General features: G+C 29.1%; 1 protein-coding gene and 1 long non-coding RNA gene across 2 annotated transcripts in view; both read right to left on the minus strand.

The window, feature by feature from the left end:
• The window catches only part of ThrRS (threonine--tRNA ligase), a 66251-nt gene extending 46973 nt beyond the window's left edge, over positions 1–19278 (minus strand). The window contains exon 1 of the mRNA XM_014428647.3: positions 19136–19278. The gene's annotated coding sequence lies outside the window, so the exon portion shown is untranslated. The remainder of the gene's footprint in view (positions 1–19135) is intronic.
• Positions 1–22786, minus strand: part of LOC112210032 (uncharacterized) — a 106626-nt gene that overhangs the window by 59454 nt on the left and 24386 nt on the right. The gene's annotated exons all lie outside the window — the stretch shown is intronic.

Raw genomic sequence — 22786 nt, forward strand, 5'->3', positions numbered from 1 at the left:
TATATATATATATATACAGGTCAATGTATATTGTCTTATTGACTAATCCACAAAAACATATATCATTAACAGCGAAGAAAAAAGTTTATAAGGTTATCCGGAAGAATCAAAGCCCCCTACGACAAGAGACATACAAACTTTAAGATGAATAGAGAGATAAACTTTAGCGGTTATTTAAGAAATTAAAACTAGAAAAAATAAATTAAACAATATTTGAACATACATGTTGCTATAGATATAAAACCTCTAATGATATGTCTGAAGATTATATTTTTTCAGAAGGGCCAATGGACTGACTTTTATATCTTTTTAATGTTATAATTACTTAAGTACCCGAACAGTACAAAAATTGAAATCGAATTAAAATGTTTCAAAATAAATTACTGAGGCTACAAGGCTTTCAAGTAATTTGTTTTCAAACTATATTTTCTAATTAGGATAGCGATAATTATCTCTGAGTGCAAAGTCATCCTCATCATTTTTTTTTGTTATATCAATTTAAAAAAAATAAAATAACCCAGCCCCTGCGGATAATCAATCCGAACAATTATGTGTCTTTTCAATTAGGAAAATTTAAAAAAAAAAAAAAAAAGGTAACTCGCCTAAGCCAATTAATTGGGTATGATATTATTTTATGCTCTAATTTATTTAAATCTTATAGTAGATTAGATAAGTCTGAGACATGTTTAGATTTTTATAAAACAGTTATTTAAAATAATACTAATAAATTGTATATTTATTGTGTTTAAGTCCTTTTAAAATAATACTACAAAAATAGTAGATGGTCTAAAGCCTTCAAGCTAGAGCTTAGAGGAACAAATAAAAGAACATAATAAAAAAATTGATAAACTATAATAAAGTTACTTTTAAGTCATTAAACAAAAAATAACTTATGATATCGATAACTGAAATATGATCATTTTATATCCTCTGCTGAGAATCCTACTCCTACTGTATCCGATATCGAACAAAACTTCAACACAGAAAACTTTTTTTCTCCCACTTGTCCCACGACGATTTACTTGCCGCTATTCTAAGTCCCAGAAGAATGATTATGATTTCGACAATATTCCAGTAAATCTAATAAAATCCTGTCAGACTTTACTTTCGTCTTCGACCATATTGGGGCCGTAGTTCTGAACAGGTTTTGGTATAAAATCTAAATCTATTCAGTTAGAAAAATAATTGAAAAGTTGTAATATTCCTAAAAGATAGAACCTTTAATTGTATTGTTCCTAAAGCTACTAGAAATGTACATTGCACTACAGTGATGTAAACTATCGATATTTATAACTTCTATAAGGATAACTCCCAAAACATATTGCTAGTTTAATTAATTTAAAAGTACTAATTGTCAAGATATTATAAAATATGAAAAAAATTAAATAATTAATTATCTTAATAAGTAGTACCTAATTAATAGTTAAACATTTTTTAAAATTATACCACTTCCCCAAGGTAGTATTATGGGTCCAGTTATCTACATTATCTTTACCGTTGATATCCCAACAAATTCCAATACCTTCCTGGCAACATTTGTTGATGATACCACCATATATTCCTCACAATCAGACCCCGAAATGGCATTCCAAAAGTATCAAAGAAACCTTTTTCTGCTTAAGCAGATTTGCAACATTGGGCGCATTTAAGTCAACGACTAAAAATGCAATCATGCCTGTTCAGTCCACAGGAATAACATTTATATGTACGGTTTATATAGCTGGGATGAATATTCGGAAATACAAGAGGGGGCGCCATATGCCACTAAGATTTTCACGTAACCCAGTCCTACCTAGAGGATAATTGAATAATTAGACGCCAAGAGGGCGAACGGGATGCTCTTGAGGTGGAACGAGCCTGATCATGTGTACTACGGCCAACTAAGCATGTCTGGTTAAGTACCTCCAGCATCCAGCGAGGTACGGAGCAGCAGAGGATGGCCACCTCCGTTGAGCAGCAGCGACACACACCATCCATCAGGTGACCCACGAAATATGGGGCAGACATCGAGGACCCAGTAATACAGGTCAGATCTTTTTACCAACCCAAATGGTGACCCTCATCACATCTCAGCTATAGAACACTTTTTCCCCCATATGAAAATTTACTTACCAACTAATCTTATTATATTATTTTCGGCCTCTCCCTTCCACCAGTTATTTCATTTTATTTGAATATGTTAATGTTTCTCAATATTACTTTTTTCTAACTAAACCCCTTCTAATATAATACCTCGACCAAGATCAAATTCCTTCATAACTTAAAATTTGAGGAAGGTCCAGTCAAAAACAATCTCACTGTCACCATTTTACTCAGATTCTTTTAACCTCCATAGCACTTCCCTTCTCTGACACAGTCCGGTATCTTGACTTCCTACTGGGCAGGAGACTTAGTTTGGACAGTTATGTAGATAACTGAACAGAACCTCTCATCTTTCAACTCAAAACAAATTGTATTTAGAACAACAAGGAAATCACTCTGGACTGACAAACTTGAACTGTGGTGGACAGCTAAATGTCTGAAAATGCTACTGTACGATCTGTGCCCATAGATTTAGATAAACATGTTCTTGGTACCACATGCTCCTGGGTTCTGGGATTGGCCAACCTCTCCAGTCAAGCCCTGTGCGTTTGCGGCTCTAGCGCTCTCACTCAGCTCCAATTGAACCCCCACCAGGGACGGAATCCTAACCCGGGCAAGGAAAATCATAACGGTTGTTAAACCGGGGGGAGGGGAGGGGAGATTCAGAGCTTTTGAATAGCTCTTCGAGTTCTCTCAATTATTGAGGAAAGACCGTTCTGGACAGCGAAATAGATAATTGGATTGTGAGTATTAAAGTTTTTATATGTAAAGTGTTGAGAATAAAGATTTATATTAATCGTTTTTTAATTAATAAAACAAAAAGGACCGATTGGAACTATGAATATATGACTTAGAGATGAAATAAATATAACTCTGGAATGTTCCAAGTATAGATGATAAAAGTTTTCTGAAGGAATAAATTTTCTCAGTGAGTTATCAACTTCAGGTTTCCGGCTTAGAAGTGTTCTGAGACCCTGGGGCAAAGAACGAGTAACTCAGGACTTAGCGCTCTGAATTAACAACAGCGTTCTCAATGCCCTTTCTGTCTTAATGCTAATATCTCTTAAAAAAGAGAAGAGTCACTCTGGAATGGCTATTATTTATTTATTATTTTTTAAATTAATCAATGGGGACTTGACTAATTCCAAAAATTAGAATGAAATTCGTTAGATATTGGTAACTTAAAAAAAGTATATAAATTTATATTTTTTAAGTTTAAGAATAGTGATTGACAGAAAAAATATCAAAAAATTATTTTCCAAAAATATCCAGTGGTGTTGGCTAAAGAGTTCAGCAAAGATTAACCTAACAAAAGGAGTGCACAGATTTTGATCAACATATTTTTCGTGATTCTACATTGAAAAAAAAAAATCATTCATGACCAACCATTTCATCCAATGGGCCCTGAGTGCTCTGGAAATAAAATAAAACATTCCGGATCTCCTTTATTCTATAGCTGGAGTTTGGAAACTGATACCCCACATAGATTTTTCAATAAAGCTTTTGCTTTCACGAGTAGACTAAGGAAAATAAAGTGTACATGAATACTAGTTTAATAATTTAAGGCCGAAATAACTGAATTATAGAGCGTCCTGATTGACTAATGTAATATATGTTCTGAGTAATGTCCTAAAGAGTGAGGTATATTTAAAACTAAAATTATTAAAAGCCTATACTTTTAATTCGACAAACTGCCTAAAATAGAAAACCCAATATGGTGAGTTGAAAAAGGTTCTTAAGCTATCCAATTTACTTTAACTAGGGTCTTTATATAGCACTGACCCTGTAAAATAGAAAAAAGGGAGCGGATAGCTCAGTGGGTATGGAGCTGTTTTACTAACTACCCAGGTTCGAATCCGACTGTAGCAGATAATAATTTATTCTGTTACTTTAGCCGTTAGTCAATTCTATGGTTTCGAAAGCAATAAGAAAGTATGTACAGAACACCATGGAAAAAAGAAGCAACTTTTAACTTAATAATGAGTCAAAGAACTTCAACATCTGATGAACTGAAGACGAGATATAGAACTTCTGAGTAAATCTTAATTTCTGAGCTTATAAATTTTGAACCATCCCGGAACTAAAAAAGTTCATTTTTTGATGGGAGAACCAGCTTAAAATAGTTTTCAAAACTCGAGCTATAACATAAAGACGATTCGAGTTGTTTTATTTTTTTCTCCTCAGTTCCGAGCGTTCTTTGGATAAAACGGTCGGATATGGGTCTGTTTTTTTATTCAATGTAAAATCACAAAATAATTTTTACTAAAATCGGTGATTACACCCCTTGTATATTGTTATTAAAAAACCTTGGTTGAATCTCAGGATTGTTGAACGTAAGCCCTTTTATCCTTAAAGTTGCACTGACGTTCTGCGAAGACAGACTAGAGAACATTAGGAAAAGGTCTTCCAGACTGATATTTGACTTTTCTGGATTGAGTGCTAATCCATCACTTTCATTGTCAGGCTGTCAAGGTAAAGGTTTTCCACTAAAGAATATGGTTAGTGTTTTTGTTATTGTCATTAGTGTTCTGCCGTCTTTAAAGTTTTTCTCAGATTTGTTATTGCACTAGATGAATACCAGAAATATGAATTTCATAATAAATGGTTAGAAATGAAATATAGGATTTTTAAAAACGCTATTCGGAAATTTCATATTCTTGTTTAGAAAATTATTAATTAAGAATAGTACTATCATAAATCAAGTTTATTATGTACCACAATTAATTAAACAAACACACAAATATGTGCCTCGGAGCTAATAGATATCATTCTTTATAAACTAATTCGCTTTACCCAGCGGAGTAAATTGTTACATCCTGTACTAATTAGTCCTCTTAAAATACAATAAGTATGGAGATATAATACAATAACTTATTGTGTACACTGTTATTCGATGGTAAACATTTATTCAAACTGCTCTCCTCTAAAGTTAGAGAAACGTGATGTAGTGCCTAACGGCTCTGAGTTACTGAACTGTTTTTGCTTTACCCAGAGGTTTTGATAACTCACTCCAAAACCTATTGTGAGGGGCCTCACGTACTTTTAAAAAAACTAAGTATACTTCAAGGTACATATAAGTATATATATATATACATGTTAAAAATATATAACTACTTATTATTTCAACTACATTTTTTGTTCAGCAAAAACTTCAAACAAGGAATTCGTTAACGTGAACCTGTATTTGCGAACCTTCCAATATGAAAATCTATTTAGGTTAACTCAATTCGATTTTATTGAATGTTACCCTGAAATGTTTAATTTATTTTATTTTATTTCAACTCAGTATCTCTATATTTTGTGAACAACAACAATTGTTATTATTATGTATCATATTACATTTTAAATATCTTAGTCTGATTGCGGTGCTCACTGAACATTTATAGTTCTATTTTAATCTGAAGATTTAAGACTAACTGTTTGAAGTATTGCACAAAAATCACATTTGTTATTTCTAAGAAAGTTTGAATTCTTAGAAATATCAAATATGTTTTTAAAATAAATATTCTAACTTTTTAAAAAATTTCTAAATTGATAGAATAACATATATTTTTTAATGAACAACTTTTAAAATTTATATTAAATGACGTTTTAAAAGCGAATTTGGACTTTAAACCAAGTAGCTCTAGAACTCTAGATAAAAGTCTTTTATCTAGAAGTGGGTTTGATGAAACGAGAATTCCATCGGATCAAGTTTAAAATGCATTAAATTCAACATTTACCCAGCAACGAATCATTCTTGAGTAATTGGAATTGAATTTAAATTTCTGTCACCTGACTGCAATAACTCGACTTGATGAAAACACATTGAATGGTTCTATGAACATGCTTTTAGAAATGTCGAAAGACGGATTTCTTTAATAAGGTAATGCAAAAGTAGTAATAGTCGAGAACTGGGTTGATTTAGTTCATCGCCAAATTAAAGAAGTATTTCTTGAAACATTCAAGACGAAAAATTTAAAGTTCTTAGAATTCCACGTTTTATGTTTTCTCATTTGAATGAAATTTTTCCTTTATTATTTCATGGAATAATAAAACAAATTTTTATTTTTTAACATCACCATCAATCTCGCCTAAGGACAACACACTCCATTCACCGCTTTTATTTAATTATTTAAATATATACCATTAGAAAATATAGTAGTTAGTCAAAATAAATTTTCCTTTTTTTGATTAACTTTTTTTTTTAGTTCGTTGTTTTTTGAGAAAAAAAAATTGTATTCACAAAATATATCAGAGGTAGCTTTCAGTATATTTTCTTAAATTGCATGTTAATGTAAGAGTTACATTTCTTTTGTTGTTAACAATTGATTAGGGAATTACTTAAATTATTATAACTGACAGAAACCTCCATGGAGTTCATTCACCGCTTTTATTTAAATATTTAAATATATACCATTAGAAAATATGGTAGTTAGTCAAAATAAACTTTTCGAGATTTTATTTAAATTTTCTTTTTTTTAATTATCTTTTTTTTTAGTTCGTTGTTTTTTGAGAAAAATAAAATTGTATTCACAAAATATATCAGAGGTAGCTTTCAGTATATTTTCTTAAATTTCTGCTTACATTTCTTTTGTTGTTAACTATTGATTAGGGAATTACATAAATTATTATAACTGATGGAAACCTCTTTAGCCAATCAATTTGCCTTTCACTATTAAATATAATATGCCATTAAAACTAAAATAAAATATGTGGATTCATTAAGGATCAAATTGTAGCAAGATTTTCGTGCTAGGAATAATCTATTTAAAATAAAATTATTATTTTTTTTTTGTCCCTAACCATAATATATAAATAAATCATTCTATAAAATAAGAAAACTTGATTTATTTTTTTATTTTTTCAAAGCACATTGTAGATGGTATAGTAGATGTTTCATTGATAACAGTGTAGAATTCCCCGTCTAGATTATGAATGGAGCGAACAAAGATTTCAAGGTTAAATGATTTTACTCCTTTATGGAGAGGTGGAGTGTTAACATAGGTGACATTTACCAAACCGTGTGCGTAACATAACATGCTTCCATGATAATTTAGTAAAAAAATATCTAGGGAAGTAATATTAGTATCTATATGTTAAAAAATTGTCGAAATAGATGAGTGAGTATTTGAGAAAATTTTGAAATTGATATAAATATACATATATTTTAGTTTTTTGATATACAAATATGTGCAGGATACAATTCAAAACAATACAGGAAGGCAATGTATATTATATTGTATATATATTTTATTATGCTTGTATATAAATAGTCGGTAAGTGAGAATAAGAAATTATGTATCAATGTATTAAGAAAAACTGGTCGGATCACATTTCTTAGTAAAATAATAAAAATATTTATATTATTTATACATTCACCATTTCTGTAACGTTTCGACCCTTTCTATAGTCCATTTTCAAACCTGTTTCTCTTTACCCTTATCTCACTATTAAAATATTTTTTCATAGATACAACTCCTGTAGGTATTGGTTACAGTTTATGTACTTTTTTTCTTTAAACATTTTGATTGGTAATAAATAATTAAAATTGAATGCCATTAAGAAAAAAACACACAACTACAATAAAGTTGTATGTAATCACATTTACGTTCATTGTTCAACAAATTAGCCTCATACTCAATAGTAATTTGAGATATTTCACCTCATCTATAACGCTAGACATAATTTATATTGTTTTGTGAGACCGTATGCGAACTCTGCTAGAAACAAGTCAATTATTTAATTTCGTTTATTTATCTCTTCAAATGAAACTAATAATATTTTCAAATTCATGGTAAGATTCAATTCTACAGTAAGATCATTCATTTACTGAGTTCTGCTTACGAACTATGGTTCCGTACTCAGCATCAAACTCAACTTCCTCTTCAAAATCCTAACTAATATCTTTGGCGTCGTCATCGAAGATCCTTCTTGAGAATCGCCTCGAGGTCTCAAAGATCAAGGACATAGTACCGGTTCCTGATTACTATTACCTAAATGCTCCACAATATTCTTTTTAAGAGGCGGAGAAATCTGTGTTTAAAAGTTTTTGGCTGTTATGATATTATGGGAGAAAGGTACGTGACAAGACTTGGCTGGAGTTTTATAGTTCAGATTTTAACGGCACTCAGCTTTTAGCCTGAGCTACGAAGTTATACCAAGTATCCGCAACTTAAATTTCGATTACTCCTTGATCGATTTCATTCTTATATGTTGCACTATATAATAAAAAATATTATTTGTTAGATAAAATCTATTTTTATTTATATTTAAATCCAGTTTAATTAGTTTCACACAATAGAAAATGGGTGGTTTACATTTTTACGCTCTATAATTCAAAGTAAATAAAACATAATAAATTTCCTAAGAGTTCCATCTCAGTTGGTTATCGGAACAAGTAAGGAAGTTGTCAAAGCTGCTAATGCTGGAACGGAACCTATTACCGAAGTTACACTTGTCAATAAGACAAGAGTGTTGGAACGCTGTGAAAGCATTGAAATACAATTGAAAAGCTAAGAAATCCCTGGATCAACGAATGGAATAGAACAGGTGAAAAAAATTGGGAAAATTAAAGAAAGCCTAAATGTCTGGATAACTGAAGAGAGAAGATACCAACGTGATGTTGTCTAAGCTAGAATACAAGTCAGGCCAACAGTCAATCTCTACTAAAACGACAGTGCCCACCGACCTGCAGGATTTCCCAGGAACCTCTGACAATGGACTGAGGTATTTAAGAATGTAAAACGAGATTGCAACATTAATAATTGACTGAATATTACACATAGTGACAACGATACTACAGTGGAAAATTTATTTGTTTTTAAAAAATCAAAGCTGCATCATCTTAGGTAGAGAACCCTCCAAAATGTAATTAAAGTAATGCAACTTATGTAATTTTTTTTTTTTTTGCATTTGAAAATACTCAAATAATAAAAAAAAAAATGATTGTAGGATTGAGATAAAAAAAAAAATATTGTAGCTACATCACAGTGAGATCATTGAAATATAGGAAATACTAATAAATAATAACGGTAATAATAAAATCAATAGCGACTTTGAAAATTAGTAAAGTCTACTATAAAAAAGAAAATATATATTAATGCTTAATCTGAATTTAATTATTTAGTCATAATAACTTTATTCAACATATTGCGCCTGGGGAGAAACAATGTTATCACATTATTTTTTAAAGTTAGATTGAAAAGAATAGAAATCACAGAAATTCAGAAATGATTGAACCGGTCTAAATCAGAGACTTCAATGTACCAAAGCAGCTCAGTTTTTAAAGAGACTCATTTAACCGAGTCTTCTGACTGAGGTTGTAATCACAGTATAAAAATGAAGTCAAAAGTATGAAAACAGTTTCAAAGAATTATATTAAGTGACAACTTATTCGAGATGTATACGACGAAAATAAATCCGTATTAGAAATAACTACTAAGTACTAATCTGATACTGAATGTCTAATACTTTAATGCATTATTAATTCTTTCTGGTTAAAATATGATTCTGACCTTATAAAAATAAAGCTAATTTAATATATCTTAATTAGTTAAAAAGTAATGTTTGCCCAGAAGCTCTGTATTCGATCCAGCTCTCATGTACTTAAGTTAAGCTATTTATTTTATTATTTTCCTTGACCGAAAGATATGACTTTATATTTAAATTTCACATTATTTCTTAAGGATGGTTAGGAATCTCTCTCAAAATATGATTTACTTTCAGATACCTACATTCTTCTGGAATGGAAGAAATCTGATCGTGAAAAATTTCGGATCTTACAACTTGTCAATGGAAATACTCGTTCTAAAATTCCTGATTCCAAAGCAATAAGCCTCGCAAAATTATGTGTGGTTATCTGAATAACTTCAGCTCAAACTTGAAAAGTTGTATGAAACTAAAATCTAAAAGATATTTACACTTTTTACTAAATCACAAACACCAAAAGTCGCTTCATATGAGGAAGGCAATTACCAAAAATCGGGTCGGATCTATTTTTAGTGTTTTAAAAAAACTCTTAAATACAAATTTTCTTAAAAAAAAAAAAAAAAAAAATAGAAAGCCCTTTGCAGCGTCAGTCGGTACAAAGTGTTTCAATTTTGTATCCACATGAGAGATATATTATTTTTAAATCGGTCAGGTAAATTATTTTTTTATTTCAATGAAAATTCGTATTTAAGAGTTTTTCAAGGACACTAAAAAATGGACTTGTTTTACACCTAAGAAATAACCATTAAATACTAATTTTTATAGTGATCGAAAATAAAATTTACTAAAAGTTTTTGCTACATTATTTTTTTTTTTAATTATAAGAAATGCTATAGCATCAATACGGCTCCACCAATCATGAAATGATAGTGGCTTAGAGCCATTAAAACTGCAGGAATGTACCATTACAACCGGACCTATGTAAACAAACTAAAACCAGAGATGTAAAATAAGAAGTTCAGAAGTTTTTCTTTAAATTTAAAACTAATTTTTCTCCATCATAAAGGAATCAAATTTACTATATATAGAAATGGGTTGGAACAATGGAAATTCCGCTTTTCGAGAGTTAAGTAACATTGGATTTGGATTAGATTTTAAGGACTTACGCATTTTTTTTTTTGTGAGCGTAGAACATTGGCAGAAATATCAAGATATAAAGACCTTCCAAAAATCAATTCCAAAGATTTATAATTTTAATTTATTTGAAGGTCTTGATTTAAGTGTCTCAAAAGACGCTGAAAACAAATCTGCCATTGGCCTATTTTATTGGCGTGTTTTGGATTTTTTTGGATATTTTATTTTTTTTAAATTAAGACTCGTTTGCTACGATCAACACTGGTTTATTCTTGGTCTTCATAAAAAAACATTTCGATTAGTATATAATAACTCTTTGAATATATGCAGAGCAAAGGTGGAATAGATTAATATAAACAATTTCTACTAAATACTTTTTTCCTCGACTTCTAGGGCGCACAAGAACCCTCGGAGACCTGTCTAATATAATAATAGTTTGGCCTAATATAAATGCAAAACGTTTCATTGAAATCGGTGTTCCAATGTGCGTAGCCTCTCCCCCTTAGTCGATAACTTATACGTCTTTTTAAAAATTTTTTTTTTAATTTTCAAATCATTTAACTTAACTCTTATCAGTTGTATGTCACCTCTCACGTGACAACAGTACTTTGTCGCTGATTTTAAGTTTTTGGGCTGTATGGTGGATTTGTTTTTGAGCAAATATATAAGAAAAAAGTTTTTTCCGCCTATTGTACATTTCGTACGGATGATATGTTGCGACAGTTGACTGTCAAGGCGTATACATATGACAGTTAAATGTGGCAGTTAATGCAATTATTTGTAAATTTGCATAACTTGCCAATTGTCAATTAATGATCACGCCAGACCCAGTCGGACAGTAAAACTGTCTTAACAGTTAATGCAGACATCATCAACTATCAAGTATTTATAGTGACCAAAATTTTTGACGCAATAACTAAAAGTTTATGCTAGTTCACTGTCAAGGCCTATACATGAGATTGTTAAAGTAACATTTACTTCACATGCGTTACTTATACTATTAATGATTATGCCTAACCCAATGGGTCATTAATGTAACTATTAAATAGTTACACCGTTTTTCAAGGTGCTCGAGAGGTATTTTTTTGTTAGAAGAATCGGCAGGACTGCTTATTAATTAAGTATTCGTTACAGAGAAATTGACATCTCCTTTTATATGTCACTGCCTTTTCTTAATAAATAATTATTTGAATCTTATATATGTGTAAAATAAATAATTTTTAATAAAAATGTCTTTCTTACAATATTGATTTTTGCATATTTACTACAATCAGATACAACCTAGTGAGGATCACGTATGAAAAGCTAGTGAGTGATAAGGGTTACATTTGTTTCTCAACGGAAACCTAGAAAAGAAAAAAATATGCTTTTTGACTTATGAAAATTGAATGAAATATTTTTTTCTTTCTAGCCCAATCTATATAATTTTTTTTTTTTAAATTCAATTCATATTAATGCATATTTATAATGCATATATAAATATGTTAATGTACATTTCAAATGTACAAGTCCACGCAAATATGTTTAATGTATTTTTTTAATATGCCTAAACTATTGAAAAGCAAGAATCAGATATTTAATATTTTATAAATTACAAGTTGGTTCCTAACTCTTAGTAGTCTAAGAATCACTGAACCAGAAACTGGACTTTGCGTGGCCAACGCCCCCTGACTAGGAACAAAGGGAGACCCCATGGAAAATATTTGAAAATTAGATCGCTTAAAGTGCACTCTGAGGAACTTTTAAAATAGATTAAACTGTTAAAATTGTTTTGAATAACACTAAAAGTTCTGAAAAGGTATACAAAACAACAGTTTTAATTATTGTTAAACTTAACTAAAATTATTTTCCTTACATACTAAGTGTTACTGACCCTTTCGTTGCTCACCCACAAGGTTCCCCTGAGCCACCGGTTGGTAATGACTGTTGTAAAATATTAGTTAAAAAAAAATAGAAATTGGTAAATAAATATCATCGAATTGTTCCATAAAACTCAAAAGATCGAGGTTCGGCCGGTGCTTTCCAATAAGGCTGGTCTCCATGCAAAGTTAAATGAAACACCCTTAATTAGAGGGCTTAGAATTTTTAATTTAAAGTACCTACTATTCATTTTCACAGTGTAAGGAATATTTTAAAGTATTCACGACTTATTGATATTGTTTCATATATATTCATTAATTACTTAAGTAATAAAAAATATACAGTCATTACTTAAAAATTAAAATAATAAAATTCCATTTTACATATATAAATCCTAAAGTCCTGAGAGACAAAATGTACTTTCATATCCACTTAAACACGTTGTTTTACATATTTTCATCATTCATATATATTCATTAATTACTTAGGTAATAAAAAATATACAGTCATTACTTAAAAATTAAAATAATAAAATTTCATTTTTCATATATAAATTCTAAAGTCCTGAGGGACGGAATGTACTTTCATATTCACTTAAACACGTTGCTAGTTTGTTAGTGAAGTTGACGTCTAAGAATATTAAACTGAAGTGAGGTCCCCCCACTACTCTTTATGGTTCCTTGCAACGATATATATCTCGCCTCCTGCACTTGTATATGTTAACAAAATGAAACATAAATTAAGCAGAAGAGATTAATTCAATTCGGGTGTGAAAAGTACCCGATTATAACCCCAAGAGTCAATGATCGTAAGTGCCAACTTCCACTGATAAGCCATCAGCATGTAGGAACAGCATAAGTAGATATGCAAGAATATATCATTCCTAAGGATGGATGGTTTGCAATATAATACAAGAGCCCAAGAGGAGAAAAAAGGCAGTTGTCACACCCCAATTTTTGATTACTTTAATGGAAACTATTTATAATTACTAGTCAAAATTGATGAGTCTACCAAGTGTAGGTAGGGGGAATAAAAAACGGCGGCTGTTTCAATGCGATAAAAAAAACTAATTTTTCATTTGGAGCTCTATATCCTAAAAAGTAGGATTAATACAAGAAAACCTAAGAGAACGTCATTCAAAGAAGAGTAAATTTGCTAAAATATGAGCACTAGTAGAGTTATTTACGTTAAATAGTTTTCGAGATATAGCTTTTTAAAAAGCAACATTTCATAGAGCAATAGTTTACATGAAATCTGCTAAAATAAATTGATTTATAGTTGTTCGGACAAATTTTCATTTGCCAAATTTATATTCATATGTGAATATCATAAAAACTACAACTCCTACAAAGATAAACATAACTAACTATTTTGTAATAAATTTAACTAGCTTTAATTTGAGCGCTGGCAGACATCTGTACGTCTAATGGTTACTGAAATGAAGTTTTTCATAAATCAAACTTATTGTCCGAACAACTATAAATCTATTTATTTTAGCAAATATCATGAAAACTACTACTCCTACAAAGATAAATGTCATAAACTACTTTATAGTACATTAAACTAGCTTTAATTTGAGTGCTAATAGACATCTATTATTATATGAGTTTAAATTTAACAAAGAAACGCATTTTCTGTTGTGTTGAAACAGTTACTGGGCTAAAGTTTGATAAAGAAATAAATAATGATATTTTAGATATTTCAATTGGTTTTTCATAAATAAAGCCTAAACTGTGAATCCTAGAAAAATAGTTGCAATAAATTTAAATTAAATAGTGAGTGGAATGATAGCCGTAAGGTGAAATGTCAGACAAGTGGTATGATCATAAACCACCCGGGGCCCAATCAACAAGCTGAGCAGGTGGTTTACGATCACTAGACAGAATTATAACTTTATGGTACTCTATTCACGACGAGTTTAATGTAATATATTTTATTGTATTGTTACTTTTTTGGTAGCATCTACCGTTTAGAGATTATAAGTGAAAAAACTAAAATTTCGTTCTAATTCATGCATGATCTGCTTAATGATCGTTTCAGCATCGCCAGAAATATGTTTATGTGTCAGGTTTGGACTTATATATAGTAATGTATTTCAGTTTGTTTTTTAAAAAATATTTTCTTCTTTAGCTTGACCAAATCAATAATTTATTGTACTCATTCTTCTTGAAGGAAAATTTAATGTGGTTTAATTTAATATGTTTGCACTAGGATGCTAATCAGTATGAGTTTTAGGACCCCTACAAATACGTTTTCATCTTAACTGTAGAAACTCATTTTTTTAATTAATTATAGAAATGTGTTTTATGAGCTGGATTTTTCGCGTTCCTGTTCAGTTTTTTATAATCAAAATTAAATTATTTTTTTATAAGAATTCGCAAACTTACATCACATTCATTTTCATTGGTGAAGCTGAATTATTGCCTTTTGGATATGAAGGTTTTTTATGATGGTGTATAGTATACTTCTTGAGAGGAAAAATATTGCACTGTATTGCATTCTGCTAGGCTTGTAAAAATATTATTAAACTCAATAATATTTATAGTTGTCAATATTTATAAAATTATGTTTTGTAAATGTATATATAACACTTTGAGGATTTAACAGAATATTTCAATATTTGTGAGTTGAAGTAAAGCCTCTAATTATAAGCAGACATCATTATAACGCTGCTAATTAATACTACTAAATAAATTATCACATTAAAAGTATCTTTTTAATATAAAAATAATAATGATAATAACATTTATCATAACATGTATAATTATGAAATTTTTTTTTTTAATCAATGTTTGCTATCGATCAATTTACAGTCCACTCTGATTTTGAATTACCTCACATGCATTTTATACGTAAATAAATATTACCAAGATCTAAAAATATTGTTTATTATTATTAATAACCACTTCCTTAGGACTAAAAAGTTAATAAACTATTCTTACATAATCCACAAAATGTAAACCTAAATTACCAAAGGCAACGGCCAAACATATTTACTCAGAAGTCTGGTTTTATATAATAAATATACCATTTTGGCAATTGTATTAGACAGTCTATTGTATCAGTACATGAGATTAAACAGTCTTTAAAGGGAAATAAAATTTTATTTTATTTTCTACCAAATGTCAATTCATCCCCTTTATAAAAGCTATTATTAAAACATTATCATAGGAGCAAACTCAGATAGATAAGTGAACTTTTTATTGATAATTTTAATTCATTACATCAACTTGAAAGAGAAAAATATTAATTCTGAAATAAATCGAATGAAGTTTTTGTGGAGAATTTTTAACTGTCAAAAAAAGAACGGTTTAACTTTTCAGAAATGGATGTATTAAGTTTTTGTAGAAATTCCTCAATTGTACTTAAGAATTTAGTTTTATGAAACAAAATTTTTATTAATAGTGATGATAATACTTCTCTCAGTAATAAAAAATATATCAAATTTTATTAAATAAATGGCGAAATTTAAACTTAAATTACCAATGGTAACGGTTTTCTATCAGAAGTCCATATATCCACTTTAGGAAACTTATTATATAAAACTTATTATGATAGCATCTATTGTAGATAAGTTAATTTTTTATTGAAAATTATGATTTATAATACCTATTAGGCAGGGGGAAATTCAAATTCTGAAATAATGTGAATAGGTTTTAGTAATAGAATTTTATTGTGTTAAAAAACTTTTGAGATGATCTATTGATGGAATATTTCTCAAATGGTCAGTGTTTTGACCGTTGCCCCTGCCATTGTTAATTCAGACCTACATTTTTTCTCTTACTATAGGAAAACCTAAGCAAATTGAAATACCTCTATATGCAGTCAATGTTATAGTTTCTAACAAGCAAATTATAAATTTACTGAGATAGCAGAATAAATTTCTGAATACAAATGTTCGGTGGTCCGTCAGTTCTTCTTTGTAATATATCATTACATTTCAAGAGGTAGCAATATTTTTCTTATTCAATTGCTGACCATAGAAAATAATTATGAAAATATATGATATTTAATCTACATATACTAGAAATAAATTTTAAATTTCTGAAAAGGAAAAAATATTTCTAACCCCTATCTTTAGACATTCATCTTAACTAATGAGAAAATTTATTTTTTTATTTAGAGTATGAAATAAATCTTCTAACACAAATGACCAGAAGTTTGAGCTTTGCTGCTAGTCTTTGGTATAGAACTGTAATTAAAAAAAAAAAAAAAACCTTTACTTTTCAGAAATTGATATATTAATTTTAAATAGAAAATTACTGATTTTTAAAAATTTAAGTTTTTAAAAATAAAATTGATTGCAATGACTCTGTCATAATTAAACAGATTAAAACGAAAATTCTCTCCAGTAAATCTTACAATCTAGAGTTGAATTACTAACGACAAGAGCAAAATACTTCGAAATTTAGTTTAATTTATATTAGAACATGAAAACAGTTTTTATTACTTGAAATATACAAAACGTGACAGTCAGACCATCGACCATTAGTATCAAATGAATTATAAAATTTAAACTTAAGTTATCAACGGCAATGATCAGACGATGAACCATTTATATTTATATTGATAAAATGTATCTATTTAAAAATACACTTATCTTAATATATGTGGCTAAAAATTTCTCCTACGCTTTTAAACTGCAGGTTTTGATAATTGAAGGCTGGTTAAAATAGGCATCCTGGTACTTTAGCACCCATTCCTCAAGTCTTAATGCTTTTTTTTTCTAGTCAGTGGGTTAATATTTAAAAGTAGTTTTATGTTTCTCATACTATATTATAGTTTTCACCATACTAAAAACCTCAATAACGCGAAAGAACTTAATGATTTTAGCTAAAATAAGGCAGGAAATTTAAACTTAAATTTGGTACGGCAGTTTGTAGGCCACTGTTCGGAATTTTAATTATCTCTTCATTTTCAATTTTAATTTTTCTAGATTTAAGCGTCTTAAATTTTGTCCTAGAATTTTATATAATTTCTTAGATCGGTACAAGTATTGTTTGAATTTAGGTACTTTCCAAGTCCCAATAGTATATTAATTTTTTTTCCAAGAGAGGGCAGAAAACGATAAGACCTTTGTCCGTTTGTATTCAGCGATTTAATTGAAAATCTCAGTAATTTTATAATTTACTCGTAGACAATTGTAATTTTATATGTTTCTTTTCCTTTTAATATTTTTTCAGAATTTAAAATTTAGGGATTGATAATTTCACGCAAAGTAATGCAATTTACTTATGAATTCTGCTAATTTACTAATTTCAAATAGTTTTTTTCGAATCGAATAATAAGTGAATAATAAGTTCGAAGTGAATAATAACAAAATTAGCTCATAATGTATTAGACTTTCCTCAAAATTCGATATTAGACTTTCCTCTTCAGATAAAAATTTAGACTCATATAACCAAAAAGCAAAGTTCAAACAACTGATCGTTTGTATTAAAAATTTAGTTTGCACTTTGAAAATTAAACTAATTCTGGTTAGTGACGATAATTGCCTGAAGATGTCCTTAAAAGTTATTTTCTTTTTGGAAATTTTAATTTATTTTTTATAATAATTTCTTCTGGTCAGATAAAAACATGAAAAATATTTTTAATACTTGAAATGAACTGGTATTTTACAGAGGGCAACAAATAGACTACTTATATTAAGAAATTTAGGTTGCACTTTCCAAAAATTTATAATTTAAATAAGGGAGAAATTCAGATCCGAATTACAAACGGCAACGGTCAGGACAAGACTTAGAGGATTATTCGATCAAAAATTAATTTATCCACTTCTCGAAAGAAAGTTTTTTTTTCTAAAAATTAAGAATCATACTATTAAAACGTACTTAATTTATTTCAAAATTTAAATTTCCTCTTGTCAAGGAGGTGTTATGGATGAACATTTTTAATAAAAATTTAACATATCTATATGAGATATTGCCATGACGTTTTTTAAATGATAAATTTCCAAAATCAGATATATTTTAATACCAGTTTATATAAGCAGAAAAAATTCTGTACTTTTAAGGGCTTTTAGGAGTCATTATCACAACTAATAACATTTTTTTTCTCTAGAAAATATGATTATTTTTCTTTTACAGAAAACTACATTTATAAGTACAAATGAGAAGTATTATATCTAATTTTAATATAGTGTTTCTAAATTTCATTTTCCCCGTGTCAAACATACTGTCAAATCAATATTTTCAATAAAACTCTCACTTATCAAATGCCTCTATTCCCTATCTGTAAGGGATTTATTGAATTTTGACAGTACACTCCCCCGTATGTATTTAGAAGTTTAGTTCATACTCTCAGAAAATTAACAATTTAGTAATTAGAAACTATAACATAGTCCGAATATAAAATTAGCTCAAGTATTCGAATAAAACGATGTATAAATGTTTAGATTCATGATACCAATCAGTACACTTTTAAAAATTGATGGGTAGATAATTTTATGGTTCAATAGAATTTATTTTTTATTGCACTCTAACTATCTAAGAATCTATATGGTTATGGTAGTTTTTTATTCTGCCAACATGTACATGTAAGTGAAGAATATATATTTTTTTCATATTGCGTATTTTTCTGTTGAAAAAAAAATACATATATAGAGATAAATAAAATTGATATTAATAATGTTTCCCTTGTAGGGACCCACCCTTGTAGGGAAAGGCGAACGCCTGGAAGACGACGATCGCTAGGATGAGGATGACGGCCAGCTGCCCGGGTGCCTTCATAACGACGTCTGCCGTGGGCCAACTCTCTCCAGCGCTGTATATAGCCCCCTCCAGCGCACGCTCTCTCGCCTGCAACACGTTCTTATATCTTATTACCTTTCTTCTCCCTCTCAAATAAATCTTTATCTCCATATTTCATCAAATTTTAAACTCTTTTTAGAATTTCATGACCTTTTGATAATATACAAGCTCATTTAGGAGGTCCCAAACATAACTACATCTATACGACATGAACATCAGCGAATAAATCCTTTAAGCTTTCTTCCCACACTCAGGTCAAAGAAATTATACTTTATGTATGTTCATACATTTTACGATGTCTATATTCATAAATTCTTATATGCTAGTGAAGTTATTTTGGCTTATGAACAATAAAGAGGATCATCACTGATGTTAATGAAAAACTAATTTTAATTCCCAAAACAATGTAATGACGTAGCAGCAGTATAAAATCCGCATCATTCTTTGTAATATCCATTTTAAAAGTATAACCATTTAAATTATTAAATAAAATAAAATCAACAACATTAATAAATATATTTACAACTAGCCCGGGTTAAATTTGGATTAAACCAACTCTTATATACACATGTTAAGTTTTTTGCAAACTAGATATATTCTACCTGTTTCTCCCTTTGGTGACTTTAAACCTACCATCACTTAAACGGTTTTAATCAATGAGAAAATAATATTTAATTATTTATACCAATATGTATCAAAACAAATAAATTTACTATCTACATTGATTTTTGTATTCACTTTTTGTACCAATGATTTAATTGTTTTTCCGCATCGTTTTGATGCGAGGTCTTAACGGAGACCACTTTATGGTGATAGGAGACCCCAATTAGCTAAACTATGTATACTATATCTCTCCTGGTTTCGATTTTTGCCCTAAAACATAACAATCAAAATTGTAAAAAACTTAATCTTGTTTAATTTAATAAAAAAATAAATGTTAGAACTTATTTGAATAAAGAATAGTTTTCGAGACTTTAAGAAAAAAAGTAACATGTTCCCTAAAAAAAAAAAAAAAAAAAATGTTTGTAATTAGCGCCGTAAAAACAAAAAATAGTAAATTAGTAACTTTTTCGAAATATTTGATCGAGATATCTTTCTGGCTAACATTTGACTGAATATGATTAGACTGTGAGCAGGTTCCTAAATGAAAAAAAATTATAATGCAGACACAAATCTAAGGAATTAAGTTCTTCTACTGAAAAATGATATATAATCATATTTTATATGAATTATCATGTAATATAACAATCCTATAATATAATGAAATATATTATTAGTCCGCCATGCTAATCAAAAACTATTAAAAAATAACTAAACCAGGGACTACCTCTAAATGTGGTTATTGCAATAACTAGACTGAGAAAGGACATACTAGTCTGACAAATTCATATCAGTTACCACCAAAATATCAATATGCAATAGTACACTCAACCAGCTACATCTTCCTAGAATACCCTTTCTGAACTACGGGTTTAAGTAGGGTATGAGAGGGAAAAGATGTATCAATCAAAGGTCTGAATAAAAAAAAAAAATGACGAAAAAAAAATTAGATCCTATTAAATTTTTCAAAGAAAAGAAGACCTATTGAACAAGATTTAAATTCATTAACTATGTTTAAATTTTAAATAGTCTAGAATAATGGGATTGAAACAAAAAAATTGTAATATATAATGTATAAGTCCAAATATCATCTTTTTAAAATTAAGTATAATCTAAAAATTTTTATTTATTATGAGAGAAAACCAAATTATGATTAATTTTTTACCTACTTGCATTTTTTTTCTCTAGTATATTTTTTTAAATTTAAGACGGTTGAAGTTCGTTGAAATTCGAAGTTGAAATTCGCGACCAACACCTCCAAAATAAACGTAAACAAATTAGTTTTTAGAGCTTATTCAAAACTTCCAAGGTAAAATTACCATACGCTTTCAGCGTATAGACAGGATTGCAACTCCTATGTTAAAATAATTACAATTATAATTATTATAATCAATTTCATTTATGCATGGAGAGTTATTAAACACAATTAGCAGGTACTGTAATGGAATATATTTAAATTAACTTTTTCTTTCTTGGTTTATATTCCTAATGGATTATTTCCTTATCAATATAATTATTTAATTATTTTATCAATGTATAATTAGTTAAATCGATCAACATTGCAAAAGTGGCTAAATTTGAGAAACTTCTCCACCCTAGTGTAGCCTTACTCATCTTACCTTTTAAACATTTAATACAAGGCTATAGACTTGAAAATCAAAATTTTGTAGTCAATTATAAAAAATAAAATCTGCGTCAAAAATTAAGAGAAATAATAATGTTAGCCATAAACGATATTTAATATTACAATTATTTTCACTAAAATTTACCAACAAACAAGATTTAAGGAGTTTGTGCGAGGTAGATAATATTAAAGTAGTTTTAATAGGTAATAATTAGTAGATGGACTAAGTAATGAACGGATAGTCTGAAACTTCGTTCTAAATCCATCAATTAATGAATAACGAACTATTAATGAATTTCCCTTGAAATGAAATAACATGAAAATTAATTATATATTCTTAGCTTAAATTTGGATAGTGCATGATGTTAAATATATTAATTTTCCTTCTTCAAAATTAAAAAAAATAAATTGACTGTACTAGATTTATAAAGGCAAATAATAAAAATATAGTAATAATAAATAAATGAAATAAACAAAAAACAGTTTACCCCTGCGAGTTTTCTTTTTCTATTTAATCCATTTCGACTATATTATACACATTCGAGCATAAACAATAAAATATTATAAAAAAAGTCTATTGAGCACATGAAAATAATAAAGCTGCATTCTTTATACTGACTAACAGTATAAAGTAACAGTTAACGTAATAAGTAATTACGTTGCCACACTGGAAAATATCGCTTCAGTTTTTCAGTTACGATTCAGCTATCCGTAAACTTATATACTGATCCTCAATAGTACCCGCTGAGACCTAATAGCTAAGTCGTTCATGAATGGACGGGTTACAATGGATATGATGTACTAAATCATTTTAGAAGTGAAAATTCTGTAAAAATCTATAGATCCTGTCGTTAAAAAATCGTTACAAGTTCGGCTACGGATAGATTAAACATTTTATTTCACAATATTTTGAGCTCAAATTGTGTATTTTGAGCAATAAAACCTATGAAACAGTTAAGTCTTTAGATGAAAATATTATTAAACTCATATAAGCACAGAATCACAGACTAAACAAATTTGATGCAATCATTCTCAGGATCTTGAGATCGACTTGTTTCAAAACACTTACGATATCAAGTTGAATAATCTGAGCCATCAATAATATACATCGCCTAAGGAGTTCGCTCAATCGTCGCGTATCACTTGGCAACAATGGCGCTGTTTTCTTTGAATAAGATTTATGCCGTCCCTAATTCGTGCGCTATCTCAAATTTTGGGCTTCAAATGACGGGGTTGTACTTGAGACCGAAGTTTGTAAAAATTTGAACAGTCTCGTTCCGCCGACCTCTACCAGAATTCTCAAACCCATCACATTTTCTAATGACTT

Source organism: Halyomorpha halys, unplaced genomic scaffold (assembly GCF_000696795.3).
Source record: "Halyomorpha halys isolate HHAL.00 unplaced genomic scaffold, Hhal_1.1 Scaffold730.1, whole genome shotgun sequence".
Lineage (NCBI taxonomy): Eukaryota > Metazoa > Arthropoda > Insecta > Hemiptera > Pentatomidae > Halyomorpha > Halyomorpha halys.